The 14,897-nt window shown below is 49.1% G+C and overlaps 1 long non-coding RNA gene across 1 annotated transcript; it reads right to left on the bottom strand.

The window, feature by feature from the left end:
• Positions 1-9,808: 9,808 nt before the first annotated feature.
• LOC136636964 (uncharacterized) lies at positions 9,809-12,472 on the bottom strand. Its single transcript, XR_010793574.1, has 2 exons — positions 12,192-12,472; positions 9,809-10,294 (listed from the first exon to the last, which is right to left on the bottom strand). It is a non-coding gene; the product is annotated as an uncharacterized lncRNA (long non-coding RNA).
• Positions 12,473-14,897: the final 2,425 nt, after the last annotated feature.

The raw sequence follows: 14,897 nt of genomic DNA, 5'->3' as shown, positions 1-14,897 counted from the left end.
TCCCCATTCATTTGAATGGCATTTGCAGAAGAAAATTTTCCATGGAAATGTAAGCCAAATACAAATCTCATCTCAGCCAGAAACTCATTATGTTGTGGATTTAGGGCCCAATCCGATTAACATACAGCGCCAGTGCTGAGCTCCAGCGCCGATGCTAGGTGTCGAAAAATGTGCCATAAGGCACATCCATAGAACCTAGAGAGGAGGGGCTGTTGGTGCTGAAACTCAGTGCCACATGGAGAACTGGCTGGCACTCTTGCGGTGCCAGTCGGTAGTGAGTATCTTCAGTGCAGGCGAGGGAGGCAGGGAGTGGCATAATGGAGTGGGGAGGGCAGGGTGGGGGGAGGAACCTGGGGTGGGGGGAGAAACCCAGGGGGGTTAGAGGAGGGTGGAACTGGCAGAGCTCCGTGCCAGCAAAATTGCCAGTGCAGACTTGAAAAGTCCCATTACAGGGCCTGGGGCTTTCCCTGGGGGAAGGGGATGAAAGTTCGCTTCCCTTGAGGATACCTCTGGCAGCACCGGGGGTGCTGCTGGATGCAACAGTAGCCATTTTGGTGCCACTGCACCTGCTGGCGCCGACGGGGATAGGATTGGGTTGTTAGTCACGCTCAGGCCACCCTTCACAAAATGGGGGCCCTGCTAATACTAGGCTACCTTACAGATCATTGAGTTAATGTAGGTGGAACCATCTGAACTCTTGAAATGCCGCATATAAACAATCCGCATGTGAAATAAGCAATCGAGGTAAAGAAGATGGAAGCAGTCCCCAAATACAAGGTAGCCATTCTTTCTTCAGTGGTTTACCTGGGACTAACCACCACTCATTTTCTCCCCTCTCAGGATTTAGTTCGTGTCCAGAATCTTTACCACCACTGCTGCCAGCAGAGCCTGAGTTCTGGCCACCATTCTCACCATGGCCATTGGAACTCCCAACATTGCAGGTGCCACCAGCACCAGCACCCAAGCTGCAGCCTCCAAGGGCACTGCTGCTGATCCCATGTCCTGGGCAAAAATCCCCCCATTGATGGGGGACAGGATGAGAGACATGCTAGGGTCAAAAGACCATGCAAGGAACCCCTGCCTCTCACAAGGTGTTTCAGGCTCCTGTTCATAAGACGATACCTGATAGGATCCCAAAGGATCTCCTCTATGGAGAACTCATGCAAGGAAAGCGCCCTACAGGTAGACCACAGCTGCGATACAAGGACATCTGCAGGAGGGATCTGAAGGCCTTAGGAGTGGACCTCAACAAGTGGGAAACCCTGGCCTCTGAGCGGCCCGCTTGGAGGCAGGCTGTGCAACATGGCCTTTCCCAGTTTGAAGAGACACTTGGCCAACAGGCTGAGGCAAAGAGGCAAAGAAGGAAGGCCCATAGCCAGGGACAGACTGCACTTGCTCCCGGTGTGGAAGGGATTGTCACTCCCGAATTGGCCTTTTCAGCCACACTAGACGATGTTCCAAAACCACCTTTCAGAGCGCGATACCATAGTCTCTCGAGACCGAAGGTTGCCAACAACAACAACCTGATAGGAGAGCAGAGAATAGGGATGCAGCTCAGAGCACATGTGATGGCAGCAGGAGGGATTTAAAGGAAGTCTGGGAGGAGGAGGAGGAGGATCTGAAGGCTCTGCAGAAGCCCCTGGAGAGAGAACCGCGGGAAGCTATCCCCAGGAAGAGGAGGAGGTGGAAGCCAGTGTTGTATATGCCCCTCCCCTGTTCTTGCACTTGATTGACACACGAAAAAGATAGAGCTGGGTTGGCCGGCAAAGATTGGAGAACAGCCTTGAGGATCTCCCTGGACCTGATTTACAGTTGCCTGCTCAAGCTTGATGGCACACAGCCAGAACATACGCTGAAGGCAACATCTGATGGCTGAGGGTTCTGTGAGTCTTTCCCACAGAACATATGGTTTAAAAACCCAATTGAAAACCCCCATTAGCCTGCCTGTGTAAACTGCTTGAATGCTGTGTTAAAAAAAGGCAATTCCTATATATGTATGTATGTATGTAGAAAGAGAGCAAGCTCTGAGCAACCAACTTTCTGGGATCAGCAAACCAGGCCTTCCCAAGTCCCAGAGCCTTCGGGTGAAAAGGAGGTGCTACAAGCAGAGGGAGTATGCTACAGTGTTTTAGATTTTTGACACTTATGTCTGAAAAAATGCTTAAGGTGGCCAACAACAGTACATCCTTCACAACAATCGCTGAAACACAATTGTGTTGGATGCATAAGATCTCCATGGGGATCATTCAGCTTGAATTTGGGAAGGTCAAGGGGCCTGTTTCATAGCAGCTGTCCTTCCTAATAATGGCTTCTGCTTCTCTCTGAAGACACCCAATTTCCCTTGGAATGCAGCACCATCTCAAGAGGAATCACGAGAGGAAAATAGTAGCCACAAGCCAGAAGAAAGAGTAGTCTCCCCATAAAAATCACTGAAATGTCCCCATCCCCCCCCCCATTTCACTGTCTGCAAACAGGATGGTGAAATTCAGGGGATTGTTTTGGCTCAGGGCTGAAAATCAACAATCCATCAAAACTACAGTGAAAAAGGAGAGAGAGAGGTTAAAATGAAAGAGCTCTCCGGCAGGGCCAAGGGAAAACCCAAGGACCCTGATGGGAATCCACAAAGATGGACATTCCCATAACTAGTGCACGAACTCCAAAATCCCAATGTGTCATCATCACATCTGCTGTGGAAACTAAAATTAAAACTGTGAAGGTATGGACAAAGCAGCTGGAAGTTTCGATTCTGCTCTGCTCAAGGGGCAACAGCTGTATTTTGTGGGCGAGTAACCCAACACTGTTCATGGTCAGTATAATTCAGAAATAACTCTGCGTTACAAGCCAGGCTCCCCCCTTTCCTCCACGCTGGCTCCATTCCTCACCACCACCACCAGACTCAAGTCAGTAAGGAATCATTTTGGATTTCACATCATGCAACATTCGCCTTTAGGGAAAGCAGCATAGTTTAAAGATGAGGGTAAATTATCAGATGAGCTGGGAAATGACATCATTTGATGCTCTCTGGAGAGAATCCAAATAATATCTGTTTGCTTTACTGTGCAATCCAGACTGGTTCTTAGGCCTGCGCAAACTTGCGCCGGCCCAGAGGTGTTGCAAAAGTGTCATAAAAAACTTCTGTGCCAGTATGTGAGCAGCCTGCCCCTACCAGATTCCCGTGGAGCCAGTGCAACAGTAAGGCCGCACCAGCCAAGTCAGGCTGGTGTGGGGCAGTGGCAGACCTAGAGGGGGGCAAAAGGGGCAAATGCCCAGGTGCCACACCTCCAGGGGTGCTACTGCCAGCCTTGCCCCCCTGCCACTGCCCATTTTGTCTTAAAAAAAAAACCCGCTGGCTTCTTTCGCTTAAAAAAAAACTCCCCTCCCAACAGAGGATGGGATAGCCCAGAATCTCTGCCAGAGAGGCAGCAAGGTGTTGCCTCTCTGGCAGTTATTTAGCGCCATACTGGGCTGCCCTGCCTCCTCCTTTATAGGAGGAGAGAAAATGGGCAGCCTAAATAGTCAGTGCCCTCGAAGTCACTTGCAACTCCCAGCTCGCTGCCTCTCTAGGCTGCCCTCTGGAGGAAGGCCCTCATCTGATGGAGTCCTGAGCGCTTCTTAGAAGTGACGCAAAAGGCTCTGTCACAGCCTGGGTTGCCTTTGTTTCAAAGGGGGAACGGAGGAGGCAGCCATGTGGAAGTAATTGCGGTAACGATGATATCACTGCAATTACTTCAGGGACGGGGGCAGCAAAGGCAAAGGTGGCCCTGGGCGGGGGAAAGCCTACATAAGATGGATCAGGCCAAAGGCCCCAACCCCACTCTGGATACAGGGCAAGCCATCTGGCCTCCCCATTCCGGCCTGGGTTAGGATTGGGCTGTCAATCATTTATTCCACTTCCCTTTTCAAGGCTGGAATCATCAGCTTGTAAAACCAGATCAGATGCAAAAGAGAACCAGAGTCCTGGACCATTACCAGCGGTGAAGAACAGCAATTTTCAACCTTTTTCTTCTCACAGTACATGGGCATCTATGGTCTTCTCTGTGTGTCTCTTGTGATCTCTCCTTATTCCAGCTTCCAGGAGACTTGTCCAGGATCTGTAGTTCTGTTTCTTGGGCAACTTTCTATAGTAACAAATTGTCCATCCCTCACATGATCAGAGAGAAGTTTACATCTCCAGCAGGGCTTAGTTAACGCCTTCTGTGTAAGATGTAAAGAGCTGTCCTGTATGACACCTGGGTACGTTTGCTAGTTCACTGTGCTAGCCTCTTGCAATCCGCAGTACGGAGGTGAATTAAGGCAATGCTTAGCCTTTCCAATGAACCTTTGCACCAACCACACTGCTGGGCAGCACTTCCATTCTGTTCAGCTCAGTCAATTTCATGAGGAATGCCTCGTTCAATATTAGGGAACGGGAAGTGATCCTTATTAGCTGCCCAGAGGAGCTTAGTCTTTGGATGTTGGAGCTCACGGTGGTAATGTCTGTCAGTTAATCTCCCTTTTAAAGGCCCTGACAGGCTGCAAAGAAAGTCCGCCCTTGTTACGTCGCAAAAGAATTCAGACTTGTCTGAAAAATGGATCTCAGATCACAATGGACAAATTACCCAAGTACAAGCATGTTGATCCTGGCGACACAGATTCCTGTTTGCTAAGGAGTATTGTTTTCCTGATGAATGGAACTGAGTCTGTCTTCATTTCCATGTCAATGACGGAAGACTTCATAATTAGTAAATGCAATAATTATCATATTTGTGGTCCTTAAAGTTTTGCTGAGAGGGAAGCCAAATTCAGACATTTGGAGAGGGGAAGGAGACACAAGGAGGGCCAAGAACAGTGCTTGTTCAGGAAGGGGCAATCTGGAACAGAGAAACTGCAAGGGGCATATAGAATTGAATCAGAGAATCAGAGAGTTGGAAGGGGTCTAATAGGTCATCTAGTCCAACCCCCTGCCTTAGGCAGGAAATCTTCTTAGAGCAAGGAACCCCACAACAGTAGTGTAGCTAGAAGGGGTGCAAATGGCTAGCTTTTGCAGGTGCCAGAATGCGCCATGCAAGGGGCCCCTCCCCCTCTCCTTTGGAGCCATTCCCAGTGGTGAGAGCAAAATGGAGGCAAATACAAAACAGGCAAAACACAAGAATGCCTCCATTTTGCTCTCACCGCCAGGAATGGCTCCGAAGGGGAGGGGAAGGGGCCCCTTGCACAGCACGTTCTGGCACCTGCAAAATTTAGCGCTTTGCACCCCCTCTAGCTACACTATTGCCCCGCAAGGGAACACCTAGGGGATAATTGGAGAGGAAAAGCAATGGGTAGGGAAAACAGTGAGGCACAATTTCTTGTGCCATGGCTTCTCTGCTCATACTGCGCACCTGAGCAAAATTCCATTCTCTTTGCAAGCATGTCCAGTGTGTGGTTAAACCCACATTTGTTTTGTCCTCATATGGCCATAGTGCATTTTAGATGCAGTAGAATGTGGGAATGATCTTCATGCACTCACTGCCACCACATGCAGAAACTTGGATGTAATTTGGAGCCTTTTCAGAAAGGCATTCCATGCATAGTATTTGGTGCACATGAAGCATAGAAGGGTGGTGCACAATCCCCAAGTAGCCACACACACAGGCACATGTAAAATCTAAACCTAGCATGATCCAATCAGCATACAGAAAATTGTTTTGCATTGATATCAGCCAGTTGGGGTAGGAAGTAATTTGCAGCTGTGGAGCAGCAATCAAGAGGAAGGGAGCCTCTCTCCTTCTACCAGAATTTATTCTAATGTGCAGTTGGGTACTTTTTGCGCTCTGGGAACTAAAGTTTTGTGCAGGTAAGCACAGGCAGTGGCGTCGCTAGGGGGGTGCAGAGGGTGCGAACCGCACCGGGTGATGTGCACGGGGGGGTGGGTGATGCGCACTGGGGGTGACATGCTAAAATCGCAGTGGTTAGGAGTAACCCAATCATATTATATACCGTTGGATGTGGAATTTCGAGCGGAATGCAATGCAAAAAACCAGAGTGAAATATCGTCTTTCTATCAAAAGTTATGGCCAAAAAACTGGAGAACAAAAAATGCATGGATCCCTATGGAAAGTGAAAGTGAGCTGTATAGCGTGCTTACTCATGAGTAGGTGACCCTGCCTTAGTCCATAGGAAAGGGCAGGCTGAGAGGAATCCAATGACCCCAGAATGGTCCTGATCCAATGAATGCAGCCCCAAAAACACCTGAGAAAGAAGTCCCTCCCTCCAAGCAGACAAATTTACTGAGCCCTATAGAAAGCAAAACGAAGCCTCATGGTCGCGTTTACTCACGAGTAAGCAAATGGGCCTTGGCTGGTGTGGAAGATCAGGTGAAGGAGAGTGCAAGGCTATCAGAATGGTCCTGATCCTATGCACCTGCAGGTAAACAAGTGCTCCAGAAGGCAGCCTCCCCCCCCCCAAAAGGATCAAAACAAAGGCTTCAGCTGATAAGGTGAACCTTTTTGAGACTTGTGAAGCCAGGTAGATCCTGATGGTGATCTGGTTTAAACAGAACAAATTGAACTGGACACTGGGTAGGGCTGAAAACCTTACCGAATTTGGAGGGTGGGTGTTATTGCAGGCAGGCTACAGAGGAAATTCACTTGGTGGAAAAGGGCTGGCTTCTGCTTATTTAATTGTTTTACTTTTATTATTTACACTTATTTATTTTAATTTGCCTGATGATGTCACTTCCACCATGACATCACTTCTGGTGGGTCTTGGACAGATTGTTATTCTAAAAAGTGGGTCCCACTGCTAAAAGTCTGAGAACTGCTGCAATAAGGTGTTAGTAAGTTGACACCCTGGGGTGCGTGTGGCACCACTAGTGACCAAAATCACTAGACTCACAGTTTGGAGGAATAATATCAGCATGTTATATATCAATCAATGTGTGTTTTCATGCAGAATGTATTCTATCTTTGTTCTATCAAAAGGTACAGCCCAAAAACCAGTGGGGGCGGAGTGATGGTACATCACCACGCCCAACACCTTGGGTGTTGCCCTGCCCACTGCATGGGGGGATGACGCACTGGCATCCCGCACCGGGTGACATGAACCCTAGTGACGCCACTGAGCACAGGAAGTTGACAAAGGAGCAAGATAAGGAAAAAAAAATAAAAAGAGGACAACAACTGATGAACACCACCTCCTCTCAGTCTTCATAATCTTGTATTGATATTAGAGCAATGATTTTTCAACCGGTGTGCCACGGCACACTGATGTGCATGAAAGGCCTGCAGTTGTGCAGTGGGGGTTTGGAGCACAGCAGCTCAATGCTGCTGAAAGACACTTTTGGGTTCACCGGCAGAGAAAGAGGGACAGTCGATCTGTTACTACAGACAGTTGCCCTAAAAATAGAGCCACAGAACCTGGAAGAGTCTCCCAGAAGCTGGAGGTGGCATCATAAGAGGTGAAGACCATAGAGAAGGCCATAGAGGCCCAGTGTGCTCTGAGAAGAAAAATGCTGAAAATCTCTGTGTGAGGGTCTCCCCCTCCGTCTCCTTCATCTTTTCCAAGGCGCTTCCTTCCTTCCTTCCTTCCTTCCTTCCTTCCTTCATAAGAACAGCCCCACTGGAGCAGGCCATAGGCCCATCTAGTCCAGCTTCCTGTATTTCACAGCGGCCCACCAAATGCCCCAAGGAGCACACCTGATAACAAGAGACCTCATCCTGGTGCCCTCCCTTGCATCTGGCATTCTGACATAACCCATTTCTAAAATCAGGAGGTTGCGCATACACATCATGGCTTGTACCCCATAATGGATTTTTCCTCCAGAAACTTGTCCAATCCCCTTTTAAAGGCGTCTAGGCTAGACGCCAGCACCACATCCTGTGGCAAGGAGTTCCACAGACCGACCACACGCTGAGTAAAGAAATATTGTCTTTTGTCTGTCCTAACCCGCCCAACACTCAATTTTAGTGGATGTCCCCTGGTTCTGCTATTATGTGAGAGTGTAAAGAGTATCTCCCTATCCACTCTGTCCATCCCCTGCATAATTTTGTATGTCTCAATCATGTCCCCCCTCAGGCGTCTCTTTTCTAGGCTGAAGAGGCCCAAACGCCGTAGCCATTCCTCATAAGGAAGGTGCCCCAGCCCCGTGATCATCTTAGTTGCTCTCTTTTGCACCTTTTCCATTACCACTATGTCTTTTTTGAGATGCGGCGACCAGAACTGGACACAATACTCCAGGTGTGGCCTTACCATCGATTTGTACAACGGCATTATAATACTAGCCATTTTGTTCTCAATACCCTTACTAATGATCCCAAGCATAGAATTGGCCTTCTTCACTGCCGCCGCACATTGGGTCGACACTTTCATCGGCCTGTCCACCACCACCCCAAGATCTCTCTCCTGATCTGTCACAGACAGCTCAGAACCCATCAGCCTATATCTAAAGTTTTGATTTTTTGCCCCAATGTGCATGACTTTACACTTACTGACATTGAAGCGCATCTGCCATTTCCTGCCCATTCTGCCAGTCTGGAGAGATCCTTCTGGAGCTCCTCATAATCACTTCTGGTCTTCACCACTTGGAAAAGTTTGGTGTCATCTGCAAACTTAGCCACTTCACTGCTCAACCCTGTCTCCAGGTCATTTATGAAGAGGTTGAAAAGCACCGGTCCCAGGACAGATCCTTGGGGCACACCGCTTTTCACCTCTCTCCATTGTGAAAATTGCCCCATTGACACCCACTCTCTGCTTCCTGGCCTCCAACCAGTTCTCAATCCATGAGAGGACCTGTCCTCTAATTCCCTGACTGTGGAGTTTTTTCAGTAGCCTTTGGTGAGGGACCGTGTCGAACGCCTTCTGAAAGTCCAGATATATAATGTCCACGGGTTCTCCCACATCCACATGCCTGTTGACCTTTTCAAAGAATTCTATAAGGTTCATTCCTTCCTTCCTTCTCCAAGGCGCTTCCTGACAGAAGATGATCTGGAGGAGGGAATGCTTCTGGGTTGTGGGAACTTCACCAACTGCACATCAAGTGGGAGAGAAACTTGGGAAATACTCTGCTGCCCCCCATAACCTTTGGGAGTTCTCACCATGCAGATCAGGGCTCTGAATCCTTCAGCAACACCCCTGGTCTCCAGGCCCTACATGTAACTAAGTCTAAGCACGTGTAACTGAAACAACTGCATATTATTTCCATTGCTTTGGCTCCATTTCGAGCCCCTTCCACTGTCATCTGCGTTGGGTCAATATCTGAATTGTAAGCCTCTTGGGGCAAGGACCTGTCCTCTCATGTAAAGCACCACATACCTGGATGGCACAATATATAATAATAATAATAATAATAATAATAATAATAATAATAATAATAATGATGATGATGATGATGATGATGATGATGATGATGATACTTTGTGTGTATCTCCTTCCCACTGGAAAAAAACAACAACCATTTTTAGGAAATCCACACACCTTTATCCATAACTGAGTTAAGCCAAAGTGCTTGCAATTAAGATGATTTTAAAATTGGTTCTTTTTTTCAGCAGGGTTCTATATTGAGCTGGTAAGGAGCCATTTATCAAGCAAAGACATTATCTGACATTCGGTTCTCTATTTTTATAGGGAAACTCCCTTTTAAAACAAACATCTACACTTGTTGAATTTAACCTGAAAAAATACCCTGGAGTGGTCCAATTTAATTCTTAAATTTAAGAAATGAACACTTGCCAAGCGCTCTCTCTCTCTCTCTCTCTCTCTCTCTCTCTCTCCAGTTCCACTTCATAGCAGGAGCTTGTGTGAGTGTGAGGAACCTGAACAGTCCCGGGTTCAGATGGAGCAGGAACAGAGATTAAGATGTATTCATTATTTATTCGTTATTTATTCATTATTAAGATGTATTCGTTAAGATGTATTCGTTAGTTGCCCTGTACGGCTCCGAGTGTTGGCCAGCGTCTCCCAAACATGAACAGGCCCTCCGCATTATGGAGGTGAAGATGCTCCGCTGGTCCCTTGGTCTCACAAGGTGGGATCGAGTCCTGAATGAGGACATACGACGACGATGAATGGGGATTGCACCGATTGCCGACAAGATGCGCGAGGCAAGACTCCGCTGGCATGGCCATGTTATTTGGAGGGATGAGGCAAGCATGACAAAGATGGCATATCGACTATCTCCAACTGGACGCCGTCTGCGAGGAAGGCCAAAGAAGCCGTGGCTCGACTGGTTGAAAGAAGACATGTGGGCACTCGACATCACCCCAGAAGATGCCCTGGTCCATGCCAAATGGCATGCGGCTTTCAGAATAGCGGACCCCGCACCAAAGCAGGAAAATCACTAAGACAAAGGAGATGTATTTGTTATTTCACCGATCGATCAAAGGGCCTGTGTGTTTTGTCCTGGGCGAAACACTGAGTCGTCAACAAATAAATATTGAGAATTATTTCTGTGGCTATTTTCATTCCATCTCACAGTAATTACACAGCAACACTGCCAACGCAGGTGAAGCATTCAGGCATACACAACTTATAGCAGTTGGGAACTTATAGCAGCTTCAGGAGGGGTCATTTTCAGCAGGAATCGAAGGTTTCAACTTCCACAACCTGTGCGCAATCTCAAAGTTGCCACTCCCCAGTCCCTATCCTTCTGCCCTCTAGCCCTACTGCTATATTAAGGTAAACAAAATGGTGGGCACGCATTCCTCCGAGGAGGTTTCGTCAGCATAGCTCATCAGCAGGTACAGTTGTGACCTCTGGTCACCTGGCTGAGGCTCCCTGCAAAACACTGTGCTTTACACCCCCTCTAGCTACACCACTGGCCAGGAGCAGTCTATCTGAACAGGCTGCAGCTGCAATTTGTCAAAGGACCTTAACTTGCCCAAAAGCTCCCCAGTTTCCTCCCATGGGGTCAGGCCAAGGGGATCTCCTCTAAGATCTGGTCTGCCCCATGTGATCTTTTTATTTTCCATGCGCTTAGCTCCCCCCCAGGGAGGGAGGAAGCACAGATGGGGGAGGGGGGACTGCCCCGGCCCTGGACTGCACTGCTGGTCCCCACCTCCGGATCAGGAAGCCTCTGAACTGCAGCCTGCAGGGAGACCTCCAGTGTTTGGCTTCCTCCCCAGCCTGGCGGCGTTCCCATGGAGTGCAAGAACACACAGACCTCCTATTGTTCGCAGCCCTTCCCCAGCCCCACTGATCCGAATATGGAGCTCTGCAGCAGGAAACCCATGATTTCCTGAGACACCCAGCAGCGGGGGGGGGGGGAATCAAGGGGTTGCATGCGGGGGGGGGGAAGAGAGAGCCATCAGATCCCTCCAGCTCCGCTTGGACATGCCATGGGAAAGGGGGTGGATGTAGAGCTCAGCCCGGAGATCTCAAGCCAGGCGGACCAAGGGGGGCCACCTCGCAGCTCCCCCGACGGGGGCTCTTTTTAAACTGAAGATCTCGACCCCCCCCCAAGATGATTTCCTGACCGGGGCTCAGCAGGCACATGCAGGGGGTGGGGGGCTGCTGATCCCCCCCGCGTGGTTCTCTCTCTTGGGCTGGAAGCGATCGCCCGGGGGGGGGGGGAGGAGGATGAGGAGGTCGTGACTTCATCCCACTGCCTTGCCAGCCACCCCTTGTGCCTGGGAAGGAGAAGGTCGCCCCCCCGGGGGACGATCGTGCCCTCCTGGTTCTTTCCCCCCAGGGATGAGCAGCAGGGACGGCGAGGGGGGCGGCAACCCCCCCGACGGCAGCCCCAGGAAGATGCTGAAGTGCGTGGTGGTGGGCGACGGGGCCGTGGGCAAGACGTGCCTGCTGATGAGCTATGCCAACGACGCCTTCCCGGAGGAATACGTGCCCACCGTCTTTGACCACTACGCAGGTAAGGCAGCCCCGTCCGATGCCCGAGTCCGGCTGCAGGGAACGTGGATCGGTCCCCCCCTCCGCTCGCCTCTTCCATGCCTTGGCGCTGATCCAGTAGCGTAGCCAGAAGGGGGGGCAAAGCACTAAATCTGGCAGGCGCCTGAACGCCCCGTGCGATTGAGCGCTGGGAGAGTTAGAACAGACAAAAGAAAATATTACTTTACCCGGCATGCCACTCGTCTACGGAACTCCTTGCCACAAGATGCGGTGATGGCATCTGGCCTGGATGCCTTTAAAAGCTGATTGGACACATTTCTGGAGGAAAAGTCCATCACGGGTTACAAACCGTGATGTGTTTGTGCAACCTCCTGATTTTAGAAGTGGGTTACCTTGGAATGCCAGATGCAGGGAGGGCACCAGGACGCAGGTTGTGTCTTGCTGTCTTGTGTGCTCCCTGAAGCATTTGGTGGGCCATTGTGAGATACAGGAAGCTGGAGTGGAAGGGCATTTGGCATGATCTGGCAAGGCTCTTCTGATGTTCTTATGTTCAGCTGACAAGGGAGGGCACCAGGATTCAGGTCTCTTGTGTGCTCCCTGGGGCATTTGGTGGGCCGCTGTGAGATACAGGAAGCTGGACAAGGTACCTCCATTATGGGGTACAAGCCATGATGTGTATGCGCAACCTCCTGATTTTAGGAATGGGTTAAGTCAGAATGCCAGATGTAGGGGAGAGCACCAGGATGAGGTCTCTTGTTATCTGGTGTGCTCCCTGGGGCATTTGGTGGGCCGCTGTGAGATACAGGAAGCTGGACTAGATGGGCCTATGGCCTGATCCAGTGGGGCTGTTCTTATGTTCTTATGTTCTTAAGGTGGCCCTTTGGCCTGATCCAGCAGGGCTGCTCTTATGTTCTTACGTTCTTACGAAGAGTGTCCCAGATGTCCTCTTTTTCCAGGTCATGTCCTCTTTTTAAGCCTCATGTCCTGGAAAAGAACTTATGTGTCCTCCTTTTCTCTGAGAGCTGGCCCCTGCAGGCGTCATGTAGCCTAACCTTCTTGGAATTAATAAATTAGATGCCTTAAATTCTATGTAGCATAGTTTTAAATTTAATAAGAATAAATATAGTGTTTAAATTAGCCCATGAAATAAATATGTGAATGTTCTTAGCTTTTATTTTGCCGTGTCCTACATTTTTCTTGCGTGTCCTACATTTTGCAGTGCCTGGTCCTCTTTTGTGGTTATGGCATTTGGTCGCTCTGCTTGTCAGGGGCCATTCCCGCCCCCTTTGCAGCCATTCCTAGCGGCAAGAGCAAAACGGAGGCAAAACATAGGCCTCCATTTTGCTGTTGCTGCTGGGAGTGGCTCCAAAGGGGAGGGGGAGTGGCTCCTTGCACAGCTCATTCAGGTGCAAGCAAAGCTTAGTGCTTTCACTCTCAACACTGGGATTGGCTCCGAAGAGCAGGGGGAGGGGCCATTTGCACGGCACTTTCAGGCACCTGCGAAACTTAGTGCCTTTGCTCTCACCTATGGGAATAGCTTTGAAAGGGAGGATGAGGGGCCCCTTGCACTTTTTAAAGTCTTTTTAAAGACTGCCAAAAGCACACACTGGAGCTCAGCACACCAAGCTTAGCCTTGTCCTGTTGCATTGCTGGTCTTGCTGCCAGGTGGCATTGGTCTCGCGGTCCTCCGTGTGCCTCATACCACCAGTGGCACTCATACCTCAAGTGCCACTGGTGGTATGAGTATCACTGGTTGTCCTACACGCATAAAGTAGTCCATCAAGGAGAGGGCTGTGTTTCGTCTTTCTTCCAATGTGCTTATTTATTACCTGCAGGGCTTTGATTGCACAACTGTGGGCTCTAAAATGTGACTCCACACCTGTGGATCTGAAGTGGGACAGTCCATAGTTTTACCTCTCCGATTTAGCCCTCCTTCTGTGTAATAGATCAGCTCTTGAATTCCGACCTTGCACAAGTGGCTTTCTTTCTGATCTCTTTGTATACAGTCCAGTACTGTGATTATACCTGTGCAAATTGTCTCCCTTTCCAGTGGTTAATGTAAGTCGTGCTTTGAATGCCTGCCTCATAGTAACAAAAAGTAAAAATCACTCTACTAGTGGATGGTTATGAAGTTGTGGTTGCCAGGTGCACAAAAATTGCTCCCTGGCCTAGCCTAAGAAATGTTCTGATTAGGTACAAGCCAATGTACCTTATGACTGGAACAGGAACAGAGTATACACACTAGAACCAGGGGACATCCACTAAAATTGAGTGTTGGGAGAGTTAGAACAGACAAGAGAAAATATTTCTTTACTCAGCGTGTGGTTGGTCTGTGGAACTCCTTGCCACAGGATGTGGTGACGGCATCTGGCCTGAACGCCTTTAAAAGGGGATTGGACAAGTTTCTGGAGGAAAAATCCATTACGGGTTACAAGCCATGATGTGTATGCACAACCTCCTGATTTTGGAAATGGGCTATGTCAGAAGGCCAGATGCAAGGAGGGCACCAGGATGGGGTCTCTTGTTATCTGGTGTGCTCCCTGGGGCATTTGGTGGGCCGCTGTGAGATACAGGAAGCTGGACTAGATGGGCCTGTGGTCTGATCCAGTAGGGCTGTTCTTATGTTCTTATGTAGCTGTGTGCTTTTTGTGGGCAGCTGCCCAGCGGTTCCCAAACTGTGAGCCGTGGCTCCCCGAGCTACCAGTCACAAAGGTTTGGGAACCTTTATAGCCCCTTCCACCCCCTCTCACTGTAAGGTTTAATTTCAGTCTGTAATGCAAAAATAAAACCCAACATTGGGCAAAGACTAATTGGTAGATCTTAGAGCATGGAGGATGCACATATGTACAATTTAAGATTGCATTTAGCTAAGGGTAGATCTTTGAATATTGCCTCCCTGAAATTCCTTGCTGACTTCCCTCTCTACCAAAATTTGAAATGGCATCTTGAAGTCAGACAGGCTAGGCAATTCCCTTTAAATTTTTTTCAAGGCAGCAAAGAACGTTATTTCTGTATTGCTGATTCACAACCCACCTACACTCCTTTATCCCAGAAGAGAATAGAATGGATAAAAATGGATAAAAAGAATGCATAAAAAA

This window comes from Tiliqua scincoides, chromosome 1, assembly GCF_035046505.1.
Source record: "Tiliqua scincoides isolate rTilSci1 chromosome 1, rTilSci1.hap2, whole genome shotgun sequence".
Taxonomy (NCBI): Eukaryota; Metazoa; Chordata; class Lepidosauria; order Squamata; family Scincidae; genus Tiliqua; species Tiliqua scincoides.
Note: the sequence above shows the minus strand (reverse complement) of the source record. Positions and strands in the feature narration are given on the sequence as shown.